The 20460-nt window shown below is 50.3% G+C and overlaps 1 protein-coding gene across 1 annotated transcript in view; it reads left to right on the top strand.

Annotated features, from left to right (window-relative positions):
* Positions 1 to 731: 731 nt before the first annotated feature.
* LOC147119531 (zinc finger protein 536-like) overlaps positions 732 to 20460 on the top strand; it is a 38321-nt gene continuing 18592 nt past the window's right edge. Inside the window, exon 1 of the mRNA XM_085983750.1 lies at positions 732 to 868. The gene's annotated coding sequence lies outside the window, so the exon portion shown is untranslated. The remainder of the gene's footprint in view (positions 869 to 20460) is intronic.

Below are 20460 nucleotides of genomic sequence, written 5' to 3'. Positions count from 1 at the left end.
ATCGAGGGGTTCGGGTGGTTTATATATAGAATAACAGATACCCGGGAGTGAGTTACAGGCTGGAATCTAATCGAGGGGTTCGGGGGGTTTATATATAGAATAACAGATACCCAGGAGTGAGTTACAGGCTGGAATCTAATCGAGGGGTTCGGGGGGTTTATATATAGAATAACAGATACCCGGGAGTGAGTTACAGGCTGGAATCTAATCGAGGGGTTCGGGGGGTTTATATATAGAATAACAGATACCCAGGAGTGAGTTACAGGCTGAAATCTAATCGAGGGGTTCGGGTGGTTTATATATAGAATAACAGATACCCGGGAGTGAGTTACAGGCTGGAATCTAATCGAGGGGTTCGGGTGGTTTATATATAGAATAACAGATACCCGGGAATGAGTTACAGGCTGAAATCTAATCGAGGGGTTCGGGGTGGTTTATATATAGAATAACAGATACCCAGGAGTGAGTTACAGGCTGGAATCTAATCGAGGGGTTCGGGGGGTTTATATATAGAATAACAGATACCCGGGAGTGAGTTACAGGCTGGAATCTAATCGAGGGGTTCGGGTTGTGGATTGAGGAGTTGGAGAGGAGCAAGTGGTGTTTAATGAGGTTCTGGGAGGAGAACAATAGCCCTGGGATGTTTGCTCTTTATTTGTTGTTGTTGGAGTGGCAGTGGGGGGGGGGGGCGGGGGGGCGGCGGTGGGGGGATGTGGGTGGGTCGGGGCAGTCTCAATGTGAGATGCAGGCGTCAGTCACCTATAATCAATCTCTCCACCGTGCCTTATGGCCGAGACTGAGCTGTACAGAGGCTGTCGGAGGCAAGACTGAGAGAGACCCATCAGCTGCCGTTTGCGTCTGGGTTAAGGTGGGTTACCGATCGCAATCGGGGACGGGCATCCGAGCGGTTAATGCGGCTCGAGATCTGGCCGTGCCCACTGGTGCCCTCACGCACCCACCCTCCCCCCCTTTCAGCATCGCCGTCTGCTGCCATCCAGAATGAAATCTTTGTCTGTGAGACACTGACTGCAATCCGTTACCCTCCCCCCTGCTCTCCCCTACCCCCTCCTTCCCCCTTCCCTCGACCGCCACCAGCTCGAACTCCACGCCCCTCCCCCACTCGACGCTTGCAGCCATTGTTCCGCTCGCGCTCTCTCTCCTTCTTCACCCCGCTCCCACCACCGCCCCGAACACTGCACCCCCACCCCCCTCTACTGTGCCAAGTGCGTTGCCAGCTCCAAGTGTACAGCTGGTCCACTGACAGCGCGCCAAGGGGAATGCTAATGAGTTTAGCTGGTGCCAGGCAGCAGGCCAGCTGAAAGCCTGCCAAGTAGCCGAGTGCCAGCCCTCATGAGTCTCGGCGTCAACCAAAGTGTGGAGGGGGGGGGTGGGGAAAGTGCTGGATTCTGGGAGGGTAATGTCACCCCCCGCACCACTGCACCCCCCCCACTCCACCCCAAGTGCCAGCTGCAGCTGGCCCAGGTCAATGAACAAACCGTTAACTCCTTAAGTGCCGCAGCCCACTGCTTCATCGCATGGGACCTTTTCAATCAGTGTTTCAAAAAAACTGTTCCATACTTCTGTCATTTTTCTCAGGCTGCGTTTCTGGGAAACTCCTAACCTAGGATTCAGGCTAAAAGCCTAACTCCTAATCAGGAAACAGGCTGAAAAGCCTAACTCCTAATCAGGAAACAGGCTGAAAAGCCTAACTCCTAACCTGGAAACAGGCCGAAAAGCCTAACTCCTAACCTGGAAACAGGCCGAAAAGCCTAACTCCTAACCTGGAAACAAGCCAAAGAGTATAACTCTTGACTTGAAAACAGGCATAAAAGCCTAGGAGCTAACCCAAAGCTTAAATTCTCTCCTTGCTAGTCTCCCATTCTCCACCCTCCATAAACTCCAACTTGTCCAAAACTCAGCTGCTCATATCCTTTCCTGCACCAAGTCCCACTCACCCATCACCCCTGGCTCACTGGCTCCCCGTCCTCCAACCCATTAAATTTAAAATCTTCCTCCTCGTGTTTAAATCCCTCCACGGCCTCACCCTGCCCTTTCTCTGCAGCCTCCTCAAGCCCTACATCCATTACCGCACCCTTCTGTCCTCCCAACTTTGGCCTTGTGTGCATTTCCTTCCCCCCACCCGCCATTGGTGGCCCCACTCTCTGAAACTCCCTCCCTAAACCCCTCTGGCTCTCCACGTCCCTCTCCACCTTTACAAATCTTCGCCTTGACCATCTTTTCACCACTGCTGTTATTCACTCCATCTAATCTCACCCTCCCCTGGATTGACATCTGTTTATTTATGTATCTCTGTGACCTTGGCACTTTTTAAGGGCACCATATGAATTGAAGATTTTGAAATGGGCCCAGAATCCCAACACCCCTCCCAGAAACAGGCCAAAGTGTAACTTCTAATCCAAAACTCATCACAAATTCCAAATTGCATTCCAAAAAACAGGACCAAATCCTAACTCCCAACCTGAAATGAGTCAGAAATGCCAAAACATGCCTCAAAGACAGGCCCAAAAGCCAAAAATTATTATAATTGTAAATTGTATCTCAAAAATCAGACACAGAAGCCTAACTCCCAACCAGAAATGAGTCAGAAAGAACTACTTCTAACCCAGAAATAGGCTGAAAAGCCTAGATCTTGAGTTTGTGGTGAGCTAGCTGATGGTAGCAGAGGCAGGTATAAGTGGGTGGGGGGAAGGGGTAGAAGCTACATTTTGTCTCAGAGTCCATGGGTGCGGGAGGGAGAAAATCAACCAGAAAATCCCAAATCCTCCATCCCAAAAATGGGCCCAAAAGCCTAACTCCCAATCTGAAACGAGTCAGAAAATCCCAAATTATCCATCCCAGAAATAGGCCGAATAGCCTAAAGTCCAAGCTAAAAAGGTCAAAAATCCCAAATATGGGCTGAAAGGCCCAACTCCCAACCCAACACAAATCAGCAAATCCCAAATCCTCCATCCCGGAAATAGGCCCAAAAGCCTAACTCCCAACCCAATACAAATCAGCAAATCCTTCGTCCTGGAAATTGGCCTAAAAGCCTAACCGTGTATTCTGAGGTCCCTTCTGTTGCTAGGGGGTCTCAGGCTACTATTCTGAAGAGCTGCCATACTTTCACTTGCCAAGGGGCTCTGCGGTCTGATGTTGTGTCAGCTGGTTGCTCTGAAAGTATTTAAATGATTCTCACTGACTTGGCAGAGCAGATGCTTTTGGCTTTTGTGGCTGACGTTTCTTTTAGAAAACAGGAGTCAGTTTGTCAGTCATTGAGGTATCGTTGAGCTTTTGAAGGTCCCCTCAAATATTAGGGTGGCTTAGCTGCTTCCCCACCCCCACCAAGGCCTAGTGGTAAGGAAACCATCTCGAGCACCACACAGACCAGTTTACAGGGCTGATGGTGGCAGGAGGGGAGAAGATTAGCCAGGCTTTCAGCTCCTGACCAATGTCAAAACTCACTGGCTAGCAAGAATGGGGCACTTGGGTGAGGTCCCGTATCCGTGGAGCCCATACCCCAGCTAAAGGGTCAACGCCCTTGGGGAAGGAGGGAAGGGAAGAAATTGGGGCATGTGGGGGTTAATTAGGGCAGCTTGGCTGCCGTAGGTAACCAAGGCCATTGGCCGATGGGGCTTTAATGACCCCTCGAGGCTGTTCTCATGCCACGTGGACAAGGAGCTGAAGAGGCTGGAGCAAGGTGGCTGACCTACCCTTTGACCGAGGGGTCTGGGGCGTGGCTGAGAGACTCATTGATCTTTTGTGTTCTAGGGTTGAGTGCATGTGTTATTGGGGGGTGGGGGGAAGTTCATTCAACCCACACCACCCCACTGCGTACTTACTCACTCTCCCTCCTCCCTCTATCCTCGCCGCGTTGAAGCAGAGACTCCTCACTCACTTTCCTTTAAAAAAAAAATGTATTCTCGGGATGTGGGCGTCGCTGGCAAGGCCCCTGATGTTTATTGCCCATCCCTTAGTTGCCCCTTGAGAAGGTGGTGGTGAGCCGTCTTCTTGAACTGCTGCAGTCCGTGTGGTGAAGGTTCTCCCACAGTGCTGTTAGGGAGGGAGGTCCAGGATTTTGACCCAGCGACGATGAAGGATCGGCGATATATTTCCAAGTCAGGATGGTGTGTGGCTTGGAGGGGAACTTGGAGGTGGTGGTGTTCCCAAGCACCTGTTGCCCTTGTCCTTTGAGGTGGTGGAGGTCACGGGTTTGGGAGGTGCTGCCGAAGAAGCCTTCCCACCAGAGGAAATTGTTAAGTATGTGTATTGTATTGAACAATTAACACAAAGACTTAAACGTATAACTCAAACAGGCCTTTACTGGTTGGAGGTAGGGACTATACGTAGGTCTTTACTTCATGCCCACAGGCGGGAACTGAGGGGAGATCAGTACCCACAGTACTATTTATACCCCTATGGCCAGGAGTGGTACTGCGTATCACTACGCCCTACAAGTAGTGCAGTCCTGTCCATAGGTTCAAAGCAGCACACATATTACATACACAACATTCCTCCCTTCCTAGCTTTACAGTCATCTCCCCATTTAACATAACGTAATAACATATATACATATATAACTTCAGGTTTACATAACAGAATAACATAGATACATAGATAACTTCATGTCAAAACAGATCACAGATTCAGTCTCTGCGGAAAACAGTTCACAGATTCAATCTCTGTGGTGTAGTCGGTTCACGTTGCTGGAGTGACTCATTCAATAGTCCTTCCATGGATTTAACAGTTTGAACTTCCGAACTGAATTGGCTCCGTTCGGAGGGACCACGTGTGTGATCTGGTAGAGGTAATAATGGTTCAGATGGGTCATCTTCTGTTTCGACTTTTCCTTTTCTGCTTCTTGGAGACTCTCTGGGCTCCACTGTCAGCTGCCAGCTGCATGCGCAGTTCCTCCTTCTCTTCCTCCTTTTTCCGTAGTAGAGCCACCTTCTCCCGATGTTCCGTAGACTTTCGGTGCTCCTCCATGATTTCTGTATGGTGGGAGTCGAAGTTACAAGTTGGGCAGGACAGGACATAGTAATATTCGGTGTCGTCCTGATCTAGGCCAGCGAGAGGGTCTTCTATTTCCTCCATACCCAGCTGGGCGTTAGCCAGCTTTTGTTCCAAGTCCAGACATCTTTCCTGAAGAGACTTCTTCATGCGTACCTCTTCAACCAGCTTTTTCTGGGCTTTCAGCAAGTCGTTTACTAATGACCTCATTTGAGATTTTACTACTTCAACTTCTTTTGGAGATTGATTGATCGGACTATTCAATCCCTCTACCGGAGCAGCTGTTTCAGCGGTCTGTTGTTCTACGTTGACGTGAGTCAGCGTACTTTTGGCATCCAAGGGCTGCTCTGTTGCAGTCATCTCAGTCTGTGTTGCCACCTCAGCTCTTCCAATAACCTTTGATAGCTCCGAACCCCTTTCCTTTGAATATTGAAGTTCGTGTTCAAGTTTTTCCCATTTCAGAGTCCTGTCCTTCAGCATATGCAGGAGTTGGCTGACCGTTAACTCCTCTGACATCAGACGTTTTGTGTGCTCCTGCTCCATTTTCTCCATCAGCTGCTTCTGTTGTCTTTCCAGATTCTCCAACTCTATATCAAAGAACTCTTTCGTTGCATTCAACTCTTGCTCAAAACGGCGAAGCATTTGTTCTAATTGCTGTTGTAGTTTGAAATGGAGTTGAGTTCGAGCCCGGTGTCCCTCAGAAATGGGCACATCAGTAGACTTGCCAGACTCAGAATCCACAGTTAAACTATGTTGTTGTTGCTCAGTGGAATTCTGTGCTGAAACTTTGTCTTTTGCACCTGAGTTGGGCTTACCATCATCCGTTCCAGAGTCTGGGCCGACTATCTTCACCGAGTTCTCACTCGTTATTGTTTGTAGGAAATGCCAGTCCATATTCATTTTCCTAATCCACTCCCATCCTAGTAGTGGAGAACCTCCTTCAGATATCACATATAAGTCCATTATTTGACTGTCTTCGCCCTTGTGGACCACTGCAACCTCTATTTTCCCGATGGGGTACACTCTTTGCCCCGTGTATGTTTTCAATATAATCCCCGTATCCTGTAGGGGAATATGTTGGAATAACTTTCCGTAATCTTTCTTATTTATGACCGTCAATGCCGATCCAGTGTCCAATTCCAGTTTTACTTGGACTCCTTCTATCTGAAGAGTGACCCAAATTGTCTGGAGGTCTGCACCCTTACCAGCGTTGAGTACTCTTAAGCTAGCCAGTTCATTACAGCTTAAGCTAGCCAGTTCATTACTGCTAGCGTCTGAATCGGACTCCTGTTCGGTCACCTTGTGTACCTTTGCGTATTTTCCTTGCGGTGACTTCTTGTTGCTGGTCTTCTTCCCTGACCTGCATACTCTAGCTATATGTCCAAGCCTACCACAAGTTCTACATTCTTGGTTTTTAAACCAACACTGGTTCTGATCATGCGTTGTCTTTCCACAACGATAACATTTGCCAGAACTCACACCCAATTTGTGTGCACTGAGCTCCGGTGACCGTAGCTGCATTACTGCCGTGCCTCTCGCTGCGGCTTCGTGTGCTGCTGCCATAGTGACCGCCTTCTCAAGCGTCAGCTCATTCTCCTCGAGCAGTCGCTTTTGTGTATCCTGTTTAAATAAACCACACACAAATTTGTCTCGTAGTGCATCTGTCAGTCCCGTTCCAAACTGGCAATATTTCGCTAATTTACGCAATTCCAGCAAATATTCAGCATTGCTTTCATGCTGTAGCTGCCTTCTGTCGTAAAATTTAAATCGTTCCGCTAGCATCAGCGGCGTGGGGTTTAGATGATCTTTCAGGACAGTAACAATCTCATCGAACGTCTTATCCGTCGGTTCATCTGGTGATAATAGGTGTTTCAATTGCCCGTATGTCTTCGCACCCATTAAATTTAATAATGTTAGAGCTTTATCTTGGTCACGAATTTTATTGGCCTTACAATAATTTTTTACTCTTTCAACATATATGGCCCAATCTTCGAGGTCACTATCAAAGGTACTAATATTCCCGTGTTTAGGCATTGTAGATTTGCAATTTCTCAGATTTTATTTTGTTTACTTGTTATCAAAGATGGCGGCTTCCCGCTCTTGCCGTCGTCCTCCGCCCACTAAATGGCGGTTTTCCCGCGCTTGGCGGTCTTCACCCGTCCCCCCGACGCCGTCTCCCTTCAGCCCCCGAGTGCGGCCCTTATCTTCGCCGCGATCGATAGCCCGCGCTGTGCACCGCGGCTCTCGCACCTTGAGCTTCTGCAGCCGCCGCGCCTTTCAGTCCGAGTGCGGCCCTTATCTTTGGTCCCGATCGCTGGCCCGCGCTGCGCCTCGCACTTGAAGCGGCTCCCGGCCTCTGGCTCACCCGCTCGCGCGGCTCTTGCTTGCTCCCTCCCGGGCTCTGGCTTACCCGCTCGCGCGTTTCACCGCGGCTCTTATCAGGGATTGCGATCGCCCTTATCTTCTCCAACTTCCCCAGCCCTGTCTTTGCAGCCAACGCTGCACGGCTTACCCCACCGCCTAGGTTGAACAAGGAAACTGCAGAAAGACTTCTGTCAGTCGCTGGAAGCTGTCAGGATGGCTGCTGCACTCCAGTGCTCAGTCGCTGATGGAGGCTTCAGAGTCCTAAAGCCTGTCGCTTCTAGTGGGGTGGTGATGTTTGAAACCTCTCTTCAACTGCCGTAGGGTAAGAACCTGACTCGTCGCCAGTGTTAAGTATGTGTATTGTATTGAACAATTAACACAAAGACTTAAACGTATAACTCAAACAGGTCTTTACTGGTTGGAGGTAGGGACTATACGTAGGTCTTTACTTCATGCCCACAGGCGGGAACTGAGGGGAGATCAGTACCCACAGTACTATTTATACCCCTATGGCCAGGAGTGGTACTGCGTATCACTACGCCCTACAAGTAGTGCAGTCCTGTCCATAGGTTCAAAGTAGCACACATATTACATACACAACAGAAATAGTTGCCACATTGGGGAAACACTGTGTGTATGTAGATAAACCTGTATAATCCCCTTTTAACTGCTGTATTCCCCTCCCCCCGCAAGACAGTTGCAAGCTGAGAGGAATAAGGCACGTTCAGACTTGCCTACTGCTGATAGAAGGAAAACCAATCAGGTTCCAGCAGGTGACCAATCCGTGAGTCATCACAGGTTCGCGGGCTTCACGAATTCAGTACTGTATTGTGAGAGTTGGAGTAAAGACCTATTTCTTGTAGCTCGCTGTGTTGCCTATTTCTTTACGCGGGAGACCGTAGTCCCCCACATTGGTGACCCCGAATGTCGGCGGCTGAAGCCCCCGACTCACGCAGCCCTACAGAGGCCAGCAACGACCCGATGGCAACCAGCAGTAGCTTGATGTCGGCTGGCGCCGCGTCCTTGAAGCTCCCCACCTTCTGGGAACACCAAGCACCAGCTTGGTTCGCGCACTCGGAGGCCCAATTCACCCTTCGCAGGGTTCAAGACGATGAAGAAAGGTACCTCCACGTAGTCTCAGCACTAGCAAGCTCTACCGCCGCCGAAGTTCTCGACCTGCTGGGGAACCCACCACAGACCGGCAAGTACTCAACCATTAAGGGCCGCTTGCTGCAGGCTTACGGCCTGTCCAAGGAGGAGAGGGCCCGCAGGCTTCTCTCACTACCAGGCCTCGGCGATTCTACCCCAACCCAGTTGATGAGCCGGATGCTTGCGCTCCTGGGCTCTGAACCGCAGTGCTTTTTGTTTCGGGCCCTTTTCCTCAGCCTGCTTCCTCAGCAGGTACAGACTGCCCTCGCGGGGTCCCCGATCATGGACTGCGTACAACTGGCAGCCGCCACGGACAAAGTTTTCGCCGTCGTCCAACTCGGCTGTGCAGCCGTAAGGCTCCCCGACACCACCGAGCGCGCGCCGCCACGCCAGGCCGCAGAACTATGCTACTACCACGCGCGTTTTGGCCACAAGGCCCAACGCTGCAGAGCACCCTGCTCTTTCGATCAAACCAAGATGGCCGCCCGGCCCAACGCACCAGCCCCGCGCCGCCGCCTAGGCCCGCTTGACCGCACCCCCGCTGCCACGATGGCCATTGGCACCGCAGGTAAACTGCTGTACATAACCGACTCTCTTTCAGGGCGCAGATTCCTTTGCGACACCGGAGCCCAATGCAGCATAATTCCTGCCTCCCAGTTCGACATCCAGGCAGGCCGCAGCGGCCCACCCCTCGTGGCGGCAAATGGCGCAGCCATCGCTACTTTCGGAAAGCGACGGGCCGAGGTTTGTTTCAACGGCCAGCGATTTACGTGGGATTTCGTGACGGCCTCGGTGGCACATCCTTTGCTGGGCGCCGATTTTCTTTGCGCCCACGGACTCCTGGTCGACGTCCGCGACAGGCGCCTGATCGACGCAGCAACTTTCGCTTCACTGGCCTGCCAGCAGAGCAACAGCCCGGCCCTCGTCAGGTCCTGCTCCGCCCCGGCGCATGACGACTACGCCCGCCTACTCGCAGATTTCCCGAGGCTCACACAACCGACCTTCTCAGCCGCGGCAGCCAAGCATGGGGTCGAGCACCACATCGCCACTACGGGACCACCAGTGTTCGCTCGAGCCAGACGCCTGGACCCAGCCAAGATGGCGGTGGCCAAGGAAGAATTCGCCACGATGGAAATATTGGGCATCATCCGCCGCTCGAACAGCCCTTGGTCGTCCCCCCTCCATATTGTGCCCAAGCCGGGCGGTGGCTGGCGCCCCTGCGGCGACTACAGACGGCTCAACGATGCCACCACGCCCGATAGATACCCCATTCCGCACATCCAAGACTTCTCGGCACACCTAGCAGGAAAGTCCGTCTTTTCCAAGGTCGACCTGATTCGCGGCTACCATCAGGTCCCCGTCCACCACGCAGACGTCCAGAAGACGGCGGTCATCACCCCCTTCGGACTGTTCGAGTTCCTGCGCATGCCCTTCGGGCTTAAGAACGCCGCACAGGCCTTCCAACGGCTCATGGACTCCGTCCTACGGGACCTGAGCTTCCTGTTCGTCTATCTGGACGATATCCTCGTGGCCAGTACCAGCAAGGCTGAGCATATCGCGCATTTGCGCTCCCTTTTCCAGCGCCTCAGCCAACACGGGCTAATTGTCAACCCGGCCAAATGCCAGTTCGGAGCAGCCCAAATTGACTTTCTCGGCCACAGAATCTCGCCAAGGGGAGCCATTCCCCTACCTTCCAAGGTGCAGGCGGTGGCGGACTTTCCCCAGCCCACCTCGGTTAAGGCGCTGCAGGAATTTTGGGGGATGGTCAATTTCTATCATCGGTTCGTGCCCAAGGCCGCCGCACTCATGCGCCCCCTCTACGAAGCCACCAGGGGCAAAACGGGCAAAGAGCAACTCACCTGGTCCAGCGAGATGGCGACAGCCTTCCACCAGACCAAAAGCGCCTTGGCCAACGCCACACTACTGGTCCACCCCATCCCGGGCGCCAAGACTGCCCTCACCACGGACGCCTCGGATTACGCCGTCGGCGCCGTTCAGCAACAGTGGGTCGAAGGCGCGTGGCAGCCACTGGCATTTTTCAGCCGACAGCTGCGCAAGAACGAGCAGGCTTACAGCACGTTCGACAGAGAGCTCCTGGCCCTGTTCCTGGCAATCCAGCACTTCCGTTTCCTTCTGGAAGGCCGGCCGTTCACCGCATTCGTGGACCACAAGCCGCTCACTTTCGCCATGGCCAAAGTAACCGAACCCTGGTCCGTGCGCCAACAGCGCCAACTCAACTTCATCTCGGAGTTCACCACGGACATCCGCCACGTCGCCGGCAAGGATAATTTGGTGGCCGACTGCCTCTCAAGACCCTCGCTCCACGCAGTGCACCTGGGTGTCGACTACGCCAGCATGGCGAGAGACCAGGCTGCCGACGCGGAGATTCAGGCCCTCAGGACGTCAACTACCAGTCTCACCCTGGCCGACATCCACTTCCACGCAGCCGGCACAACCCTCCTGTGCGACGTCTCAGTCCCTTCGCCTAGGCCGGTCGTTCCATCCGCCTGGCGCAAGCGAGTTTTCGACATCATCCACGGCCTCTCACATCCAGGGATGCGTGCGTCTCAGAAACTTATGTCCGCCAAGTTCGTCTGGCCTGGACTCCACAAGGATGTGAGAGACTGGACCAACACATGCGTGCCGTGTCAGCGCGCTAAGGTCCAGCAGCACACCAAGGCGCCATTGGAGTGTTTCCCGGTGCCCGAGAGGCGTTTCGACCACGTCCACGTCGATCTGGTAGGCCCCTTGCCGCCGTCGCACGGTTTTACACACCTGCTCACGATCGTCGACCGCACCACCAGATGGCCCGAGGTGGTTCCCCTCTCCTCCACCACCACGACCGACGTCGCGCGAGCATTCGTCTCGACATGGGTGGCCCGGTTCAGCGTGCCGACCGACATATCCTCGGACAGAGGCCCGCAGTTCACCTCCCACTTGTGGAATGCCATCATCGCCGGCCTCGGCACCAAGTTGCACAGGACAACAGCCTACCACCCGCAGGCCAACGGACTCTGCGAGCGCTTTCATCGTTCTTTGAAAGCCTCTCTCCGCGCCAGCCTGGTCGATACCAGCTGGATCGACAAACTACCCTGGGTTCTCCTGGGATTGCGTACCGCGCCCAAAGAGGACCTCCACGCCTCTGCGGCCGAGATGGTCTACGGTCAACCGCTCAGAGTACCAGGCGACTTCCTCCCCCTGACAACGGAGCCGTGGTCGGCTGCCAGACAGCTTTCCCTGCACCAGGACGCGGCCCAGCAATTCCATCCAGTGCCCACTTCGCAACACGGCCCGCAGCCGTCCTACGTGCCTCGAGACTTACGACATGCGGAGTTCGTCTTCGTGCGCCGGGATGCGCACAGAGGGCCGCTGCAGGCACCATACACCGGCCCCTTCCCAGTATTGGAGACGGGAGACAAAGCTTTTCTTATCGACGTCGGCGGGAAGCCGGACCTTATTTCAGTAGACCGCCTTAAACCGGCGCACCTGGACCTTAGCTTCCCGTTTCGGCCGGCTCTTCCCCCATGGCGGGGCAGACCTCCCGCGTTGGCGGCGGCCCCACAAGAGGACCAAGACACGCCAGAACCTTACTTTCCAGCCGCCGCCCCACCTTCGCCGGCAGCCTGTCCAGCCAGCCCACCGGCAGACTAGCCGCCAGACCAGCCGACGAACCAACCGGCCGACCTCCCAGACAGCCCTCCTCACACGCCAGATGGCTACTACAGCCGCTACGGCCGCTTGGTCAAACCTCCGCAGAGACTGACTTTTACAGTTAACGAGGATTCTGGGGGGGCGTACATTGGGGAAACACTGTGTGTATGTAGATAAACCTGTATAATCCCCTTTTAACTGCTGTATTCCCCTCCCCCCGCAAGACAGTTGCAAGCTGAGAGGAATAAGGCACGTTCAGACTTGCCTGCTGCTGATAGAAGGAAAACCAATCAGGTTCCAGCAGGTGACCAATCCGTGAGTCATCACAGGTTCGCGGGCTTCACGAATTCAGTACTGTATTGTGAGAGTTGGAGTAAAGACCTATTTCTTGTAGCTCGCTGTGTTGCCTATTTCTTTACACGGGAGACCGTAGTCCCCCGCAATAGTTTCTTTTCAGCGACCCTACCTAATCCTGTTAACATTTTAAACACCTCGATCAGATCACCCCTTAAACTTCTATCCTCGAGGGAATACAAGCCAAGTTTATGCAACCTGTCTTCATAATTTAACCCTTTTAGCCCTGGTATTACTCCGGTGAATCTGCGCTGCACCCCCTCCAAGGCCAATGTAACCTTCCTGCGGTGCGGTGCCCAGAACTGAACGCAGTACTGCAGATGGGGTCTGTCCTCCTGATCTCTCTATCTCCTCCTCTGGTGTCCAAATTTATCCCTCAACCACCATCACAAAAACTGATGATGTGGTCATCAACTGTTGCTGTTTCTGCGCAAATTGGCTGCCAACAATGGACCGTATTTTCCGTGCGGAGGCTTCTGATCTGAAAAAAATCTACGGACTTACCTGAGGGCTCCCGAGGTCTGGACACTTCCGCTCCTGGGCCTCTCCAACCCGAAATGCGCAGGGCCCATGTATCTCAGGGGCGCGTGTGGTTCGCAAATGTCCCTGGGATCATGTGGGCCATGGGGAGCCAATCAAAGAAGGGAATCTCCCTTCATGCACTTGACAGATAGACCTGTCAAATATATGAATGGAGATCACCCCAAAAACATTGTAAAACATTTTTAAAAATCACATTTTTAAAATGAGTTGAAATTACAATAAATTAAATATTTTAAACAAAATTAAAAATTTTTGAAAAAGGGCTAAAAATAAACTTACCTTTTTTAAAGGATTTTTAAATGATAAATGAGTGAAATTTTTTTTTTTTTTACTTATTTCAACTCTTATGCTGGTAAAAGCAGGCCTTACGCTTTTACCAGACATAAGATTTCTAAGGGTTTTCTGTGGACGGAGGTTCTCCAGAAAGCGGAACTATCCGCCCATAGAGGCCCTTCTCCAGGGCAGGTGTCCGATCTGTCAAGAGCATTCTTGACAGATCGGAAATGCCGGTTTTCAGCGCATGCGCTTGGCATGCCTGAAACCGGCATTTTCAATGTCCCTAAGGGTGTATTCCGTAGGGATCGGAATATACGGCCCACTGACTACACTTCAAAAAAGTACTTCATTGCCTGTAAAAGTGCTTTAGGACATCCTGAGGTCATGAAAGGCTCTATAATGGGATTAAATTGGACAGCAGTTTCAAAGAGCCAGCAGAGGCATGACGGGCCAAATGGCCTCCTTCTGTGCTGTAAGATGCTATGATTCTATATAAATGAGAGTCCTTCTTTCGTTCTTTCTCGGCTATGTCCTTCTGGTCTCTCCTTCTCGCTCCTATCAAATCCCTTCATCATTTTAAACACCTGGATTACAACTCCATCCGTGGCTTCACCCACCAACCAACCTCTGGCCGATCCTCCAGATCCATTTGTTGGCACACGAGCCCTTCACCTCTGACCTACGCTGCTGGCATCGGTCCCCGTCCCCGTGCCCCTCCTCCCTACCATTGCTGGCGGGCCTTCACCTATCTCGGCCCCACATTCTCTCTCTCCTCCTCCAACATTCTCCACAGAATTTGCCCCTTTCTGTCACCTCCCTAACCCCCAACTGACTATTTGATGGGACAGTGTAGAGGGAGCTTTTACTATATCTAACCCGTGCTGTACCTGCCCTGAGAGTGTTTGATGGGACAGTGTAGAGGGAGCTTTACTCTGTATCTAACCCGTGCTGTACCTGCCCTGGGAGTGTTTGATGGGACAGTGTAGAGGGAGCTTTACTCTGTATCTAACCCGTGCTGTACCTGCCCTGGGAGTGTTTGATGGGACAGTGTAGAGGGAGCTTTACTCTGTATCTAACCCGTGCTGTACCTGCCCTGGGAGTGTTTGATGGGACAGTGTAGAGGGAGCTTTACTCTGTATCTAACCCGTGCTGTACCTGCCCTGGGAGTGTTTGATGGGACAGTGTAGAGGGAGCTTTACTCTGTATCTAACCCGTGCTGTACCTGCCCTGGGAGTGTTTGATGGGACAGTGTAGAGGGAGCTTTACTCTGTATCTAACCCGTGCTTTTGTTCAGACACAAACTCCATAAACAGGCTATTTTAGAGCTTGTATTATGCAATGAGACAGGGTTAATTAATAACCTTGTTGTAAAGGAACCTCTGGGGAGCAGTGATCATAATAGATAGAATTTTATGTTGAGTTTGAGAGTGATTTAGTTATGTCTGAAATGTCAACAAAGCAAACTATGTAGGTATGAGAGACAAGTTGGTTAAGGTAGGTTGAGAAACTAGATTAAAAGAAATAATTCATAATTCACAATGAATATACATTCCCTTAAGGAATAAAAACCCCATGGGAAAAATGGTCCAACCATGGCTAACAAGTGAAGTTAAAGAGCGTATTAGTTTAAAGGAAGAGGCTTATAATGTAGTCAAAAGGAGTAGTAAGCCTGAGGATTGGGAGGATTTCAGAATTCAGAAAAGGAGGACCATGAAATTAATAAAGAGAGAGAAAAAAGAATATGAGAGTGAACTTGCAAGAGACTTGTAAATGCTTCTATAGTTATGTAAAAATGAAGAGATTAGTGAAAGTAAACCTGGGTCCCTTACAGGCAGAGACAGGAGAAAGTATAATGGGGAATAAGGAGATGGCGAAGAAGTTAAACAAACACTTTGTATCTATCTTCACGGAAGGTGGTCACAAAAATCATTCCTGAAGTAGTGGGGAACCAAGGGTCTAGCGAGAATGAGGAATTGAAAAAAATTAGTATTTGTAAAGAAATAATACTAGAGAAATTAATGGGACTAAAAGCCGACAAATCCCCTGGACCTAATGGCCTAGATCCTAGGGTTTTAATAGTGGTGGCTGCAGAGATAGTGGATGCATTTGGTTTTGATTTTCCAGAATTCCCTAGATTTGTGAACGGTCCCCGCAGATTGGAATGTAGCAAATGTAACCCCGCTATTCAAGAAAGGAGGGAGAGAGAAAACACGGAACTACAGGCCAGTTAGCCTGATATCAGGAGTAGGGGAAATGCTAGAATCGATTATTAGGGACATGGTAACAGGGCACTTACAAAATCATAATATGATTGGGCAGAGTCAACACAATTTTATGAAAGGGAAATTATGTTTGACAAATCTGTTAGAATTTTTTGAGGTTGTAACTAGCAGGGTAAATAAGGGGGAACCAGTGGATGCAGTGTATTTAATTTTCAGAAAGCATTCGATAAGGTGCCACCCAAGAGGCTATTACACAAAATGAGGACTCATGAGATTGGGGGTAATATACTAGCATGGATTGAGGATTGGTCATTGGACAGAAAACAGACAGAAGGGATAAATGGGTCATTTTTGGGTTGACAGGCTGTAACGAGTGGGGTACCGCCAGGATCAGTGCTTGGGCCTCAACTATTTACAATCTACATCAATGGCTTAGATGAGGGGGCCGAGTGTAATGTATTCAAGTTTGCTGATGATATAAAGCTAGGTGGAAAGTAAGTTGTGAGGAGAACACAAAGAGGCTGCAAAAAGATATAGACAGGTTAAGTGAGTGGGCAAGGTGGCGGCAGATGGAATATAACGTGAGGTTATTCACTTTGGTAGGAAGAATAGAAACGCAGAGTATTTTTTAAATGGTGAGAGATTGGGAAATGTTGGTGTTCAGAGGGACCTGGGTGTCCTTGTACACAAATCACTGAAAGTTAACATGCAGGTACAGCAAGCAATTAGGAAAGCAAATGGTATGTTGCCCTTTATTACAAGAGGATTTGAGCACAAGAGTAAAGAAGTCTTACTCCAATTATATAGGGTCCTGGTGAGACACAGTTTTGGTCTCCTTACTTAAGGAAGGATATACTTGCCTTAGAGGGAGTGCAACGAAGGTTCACCAGACTGGTTCCTGGGATGGGGGGATTGTCCTATGAGGAGAGATTGAGTAGACTGGGCCTATATTCTCTAGAATTTAGAAGGATTAGAAGTTACCTCATTGAAACATATAAAATTCTTACAAGGCTTGACAGGTTAGATGGGAGGATGTTTCATCGGCTAGGGAATCTAGAACCAGAGGTCAGAGTCTCAGAATAAGGGGTTGACCATTTAGGACCATGAGGAAAAATTTCTTCACTCAGAGGGTTGTGAATCTTTGGAATTCCAGAGGGCTGTGGATGCTCAGTCATTGAGTATAGTCAAGATGAAGATCGATAGATTTTTGGACATCAGGGGACTCAAACGATATGGGGATAGTGCGGGAAAGTGGAGTTGAGACAGAAGCTTTTGGTCTCCTTATCTAAGGAAGGATAGACTTGTCTTGGAGGCGGTGCAACGAAGGTTCACTAGATTGATTCCTGGGGTGAGAGGGCTGTCCTATGATGAGAGATTGTGTAGAATGGGCCGATACTCTCTGGAGTTTAGAAGAATGAGAGGTGATTTCATTGAAACATGTAAGATTCTGAAGGGGATTGACAGGGTAGATGCTGAGAGGTTGTTTCTCCTGGCTGGAGTGTCTAGAACTAGGGGGCATAGTCTCAGGATAAGGGGTCGGCCATTTAAGACCAAGATCAGGAGGAATTTCTTCATAGATACATAGATACATAGAAGATAGGAGCAGGAGTAGGCCATTCGGCCCTTCGTGCCTGCTCCGCCATTTAATGAGATCATGGCTGATCCTTTAATTCAGTATCCCGTCCCCGCCTTCTCTCCGTAACCCTTAACCCCTTTTGCCCGTAGAAATATATCTAATTCCCTCTTAAATATATTTAATGAGCTGGCGTACACTGCCCTCTGTGGCAATGAGTTCCACAGGTTCACCACTCTCTGAGTGAAGAAATTCCCCCTCATCTCTGTCCTAAATGGTTTAGCCCTTATCCTTAAATTATGTCCTCTAGTTCTGTTCTCACCCGCCAAGGGAAACATTCCTTCTGCATCCAGTCTGTCTAGACCTGTCAGAATTTTATACACTTCTATGAGGTCCCCTCTCAATCTTCTAAACTCCAGTGTGTACATCCCTAAACTACATAGTCTCTCCTCATAGGTCATTCCCGCCATTCCTGGTATCAGCCTGGTGAATCGCCGCTGCACCCCCTCCATGGCAAGAACATCCTTCCTCAGATGAGGCGACCAAAACTGTACACAGTACTCGAGGTGTGGTCTCACCAGTGCCCTGTACAGCTGCAGCAAGGTATCCCTGTTCCTGTATTCTAACCCTTTTGCTATGAAGGCCAGCATACCGTTTGCCTTCTTGACCGCCTGTTGCACCTGCATGCTCGCCTTCAGTGACTGGTGTACAAGAACACCCAGGTCTCTCTGTACTTCCCCCTCTCCCAATCTATTGCCATTTAAATAATAATTTGCCCTCCCGTTCCTGCACCCAAGGTGGATAACTTCGCACTTGTCCACATTATAGTGCATCTGCCATTTATCCGCCCAATCGCCCAGTCTGTCCAAATCGCTCTGGAGCTTCCTGGTCTCTTCCTCTGAGCCCACCCCACCTCCTAGTTTAGTGTCGTCTGCAAATTTGGAAATGCTGCATCCGACTCCCTGATCCAGGTCATTAATGTAAATTGTGAACAGCTGGGGGCCCAGGACAGATCCCTGTGGTACCCCACTTGTTACTGCCTGCCATTCAGAAAATGAGCCGTTTATTCCAACTCTCTGTTTTCTATCTGACAGCCAGTTCCCTATCCACGCCAAAACTTTCCCCTTTATCCCATGAGCCTCAATTTTCCATGCTAATCTTTTATGTGGGACCTTATCGAAGGCCTTTTGGAAGTCCAGGTACACCACATCTACTGGCTCTCCCCCATCTATTCTACCAGTTACTCCCTCAAAAAATTCCAATAGATTAGTCAAGCACGATTTACCCTTTGTAAATCCATGTTGACTCTGTCCTATCCTGTCCCCATTTGCTAAGTGCTCCGCTATTTCATCCTTAATGATGGACTCCAGCATTTTGCCCACAACTGATGTAAGGCTTACAGGTCTGTAATTACCTGCTTTTTCCCTACCCCCCTTTTTGAATAGTGGGGTAACGTTAGCTACCCTCCAATCCATCGGCACTGTTCCCGAGTCTAATGAATTCTGAAAAATCATCCTTAGTGCATCCGCTATCTCTAGGGCCACCTCCTTCAGTACCCTAGGATGCATGTTATCAGGCCCTGGGGATTTGTCCACCTTCAATCCCTTTAGCTTCCTTAACACCATATCCTTAGAGATATTGATTTGCGTCAGTTCCTCCTTTGCCAATGTCCCTATTTTTCCCGATATCCCAGGGAGGTTTTTTGTGTCTTCCTTCGTAAAGACTGACCCAAAGTATGCATTTAGTTGATCTGCCATTTCCTTATTTCCCATTATATATTCCCCCGTATCTGACTGCAATGGACCAACTTTGGTTTTCACCAGTCTTTTCCTTTTGATATATTTATAAAAGCTTTTGGAGTTAGTTTTTATATTTTCCGCCAGCTTGTTTTCGTAAGCTATTTTGCCCCTCTTGATCATGCCCTTTGCCCTCCTTTGCTCTATCTTAAACTGTTCCCAATCTTCCGCTCTGGCGCTTTTTTTGGCTATTTTATACGCCCTATCTTTGGATTTTATGCTGTCTCTAATTTCCCCTGTTATCCACGGTTGAGTCACCTTTTTAGATTTCCTTTTATGCCAGATTGGTATACACAATTTTTGCAATTTTGTCATTCTATCTTTAAATGTTTGCCATTGTTTATCTACCTCCAGTCCTCTCAGGAACGTTGTCCAATCAGACCTACTCAGTTCCCGTCTCATGGCATCATAATTCCCCTTGTTTAAATTCAGGACCTTAGTCTCTGAGTCAATTTCTTCGCTCTCCATTTCGAGTGAGAAATCGATCATGTTATGATCGCTCTGACCCAAGGGTCCCCCGTACCTTCACTCAGAGGGTTGTGAATCGTTGGAATTCTCTGCCCCAGAGGGCTGTGGATGCTGAGTCTTTGAGTATATTTAAGGCTGAGATAGATAGATTTTTGGACTTTAGGGGAATCGAGGGATATGGGAATCGGGTGGGAAAGTGCAGTTGAGGTCGATGATCAGCCAATATCTTATTGAATAGCAGAGCAGGCTCGAGGGGCCAAATTATCCACTCCTGCTCCGATTTCTTATGTTCTTATGTAAAGTTCTCCAGACTGCTCCCTCACTCCCAGCACTGACATTCCCCCGTGCCCTTCTCCCAGTCCGAGCACAGAACAAAAGACTGACTGGAGTAAGCGGCGGACAAACGCTGGTGATAACCCCACCTTGAACGGTCAGCGCTGCGGGAAGGCTGGGAATATAACTTAACTGTCGTGGGGCGGAGAGCAGCTCAGTAAATAACGCCCGACAGCCCGCTACCACCGGACTGTGCTAGAATGTAAGACCAGGATACCGGTGAGGCCTGCGCAGGATTGGCTGTCCACAGGCAGTCAGATTCAGACTGGATGCTCCATGAAGTCACTGCCAGCTGATGGGTGTGTGGCCTCACTTGGAGGTGAAGGAAGTGGTGATTTAATTGAGGCCGGCAGAAGCCACAGGGGCACGTCCTGAAGTTTATTTCAGGGTGTCCTTGCTGCTCTTGGCTCTTGTGAGTTATGGATAAGAGTTTCTGATTCACACTTGACATCAAATGTCCACTCCCGGTGTGGTACTGAGCCCCACACAGAGCAGGAAGGGCCCAGATTCCTCCCCCCACCCCCCCACACCCTCCCCGGGCCTGTGCTGAGTGAGCTGATCGCAGTTAGCGGTAAATTGGGATGCGGCTTTGCTTGTGACCAGCGGACAGCAGGGATGGCAGATCAAAGGTCATGGGGCGGGGGTGTTTGATTGGTCCTGAGATTTCCTTTAGTGTGAATGGAAGCTTGCTGAAAACCTGCCTACCGAAAGCCTCATATCACAG

This window comes from Somniosus microcephalus, chromosome 4 (genome assembly GCF_052327205.1).
Source record: "Somniosus microcephalus isolate GS21.2 chromosome 4, FLI_Smic_1.0, whole genome shotgun sequence".
Taxonomy (NCBI): Eukaryota; Metazoa; Chordata; class Chondrichthyes; order Squaliformes; family Somniosidae; genus Somniosus; species Somniosus microcephalus.
The sequence above is the reverse complement of the archived record's forward strand: the minus strand, read 5'-3'. Positions and strand labels throughout refer to the sequence as shown.